The following is a 2,064-nucleotide window of genomic DNA, read 5'->3' as shown; positions in this document are numbered from 1 at the left end:
TGTGTGTGTGTGTGTGTGTGTGTGTGTGTGTGTGTGTGTGTGTTTCTAAAGAGGATTAATTCAGGAAGAAGAACTCACCCTGAATGTTGGCCCATCTGCCTTTCTGGTTTGGGATCTGGACTGAATATAAATGAGAAAAGGAGAGACATTGAGCAGCAGCTCTGATCACTCAGCATCCTGATCCACCCAGATGTGAGCCAACAGTTCACCATGACTCCATAACAGACTGAACCTTTCAGACTGACAGCAAATCCCTTCCTACCTTCAGCTCCGTAAGAAGCTCTGTCACAACAGTACAGTAGCTGATACAGAAGGATGCTAAGGTAACACCTCTTCAGTGTGTTCCTTTCGTGTTGATGTCTTTCAGCTCTTTGCTTACTACCCCTCCTCTGCCACTGTGCATCTTGTCCCCAGTTCTCCACACTCAAAGGGTAGGATGTGAACCCACATTTTCCATCTTTTAACTCCCCACAGCAAGTCACAGAATTCTCTGCATGTCACATGTCTTCCCGACCAGTGTACAACAGTTTGTGGACATTAGTTTATGTGCATTCCTGAATTATTAACACTGCACTAATGTTCCAAAGCACCTATTCTAAATTGCCCCAGAACTAATTAAATCTCAGAATGCCCTAGAGAGTCAAATATTATCAGCCACGTTGAGGAAAGACCCGAACAGTTGTCAGAACAGCAGACTGATAAGGGATTATATTCTGGGACTCTGCCACCAATTTGTTCCACCTTGCTAATACAGCAGTTTAGGAAACTTCCCAGCTTCAACACAATTCTCTCTAACCTGCTGAATATGCATCATTCCTTCCCTCTTCCCTCAGGCTTTCTCACACCTCCCTGTCTCTCTTGTGCTGAGGGAAAGACAGGTGGGCCCTGCTTCTAACAGCTTCCATAAAGAGATCTCAATAAAAATGAGACCAGGATAGGCAGAGGCCTCCATGGAGCCTGCCCCTCCTAACACTGTACACTCAATGAGTGTACCACCCAGACCTCCTCTCAGGGTGAACATGTTCCTGTTTCACCTCCAGGCTTGGTACACACCATCAAGCAGGAAATTCCTACAGACCCTTCTCACTTCCTCCCCTACCACCACAGCATGCTAGAGATGGCAGAAACTCACACCTCACAAACTACTCCTGCAGGAAACCCCAAAGATGCCCCGTTAGCAGTATGGTCCTGCCCTCCACATAACCTTCACTCCTCCATTGTATTTCATATATCTGTACCCCTGTTCTGCTCACCAGACACTCAGCTGCTCAAAGGATTAGATGTGTCAAATTCACGTAGGATCCCCAAAGTCTGCCTTAGCTTCCAACAGCAGCAGCATAAGCTCAGGGGTAAACAGAGGAGAGAACACATGTGCTACAAAGGCTCACTTAATGCTGAACTACAGCAGACTTCCTCAACATCTCAGAAGCCCAGGTAATTTGTTGGAGCGCTGCCAACCCTGGACCATCTATTCTAGGACGATGCAGCTCTGAAAGACTGACACAGGGACACAGAGCAGTCCTTTGGACCAGGTTTATGATAAGTAGTAGTTGCTTTTGTCAGGTCCAAAGGAAATTGTACTGGCCTTCATTCTGGGGCCCCATTCTCTTCTAACAAAGGAGCCGTTTCTGCAACACTGTCAGAAGGGACAAACGGCTATCTTTGGACCCATTAATATACCAAAACTTCAGGCTCAGTGTATCACAAATACCTGTGGCTCTCCTCGTCCCTACCCTAAACCTCTCCAACTCATGGGCTGCTTTTCACCGAGCTCTCATTCCCATATAGCATGCTATTCTGCCATGAATACGCTCTCTCTCTCTCTGTCTCTCTCTGTCTCTCTCTGTCTCTCTCTGTCTCTCTCTGTCTCTCTCTCTCTCTGCCTCTCTCTCTCTCTCTCTCTGTCTCTCTCTGTCTCTCCCTCTGTCTCTCCTCTCTCTCCTCTCTCTCTCTCCTCTCTCTCCTCTCTCTCTCTCTGTCTCTCTCTGTCTCTCTCTGTCTCTCTCTCTCTCTCTGCCTCTCTCTCTCTCTCTCTCTCTCTCTCTCTCTCTCTCTCTCTCTCTC

General features: G+C 47.4%; 1 protein-coding gene across 3 annotated transcripts in view; it reads right to left on the bottom strand.

Annotated features, from left to right (window-relative positions):
• Positions 1–2,064, bottom strand: part of Zfat (zinc finger and AT-hook domain containing) — a 180,356-nt gene that overhangs the window by 123,253 nt on the left and 55,039 nt on the right. The window lies entirely within an intron of this gene.

Source organism: Grammomys surdaster, unplaced genomic scaffold, assembly GCF_004785775.1.
Source record: "Grammomys surdaster isolate TR1022 unplaced genomic scaffold, NIH_TR_1.0 224, whole genome shotgun sequence".
In the NCBI taxonomy this organism is placed as follows: Eukaryota; Metazoa; Chordata; class Mammalia; order Rodentia; family Muridae; genus Grammomys; species Grammomys surdaster.
Note: the sequence above shows the minus strand (reverse complement) of the source record. Positions and strands in the feature narration are given on the sequence as shown.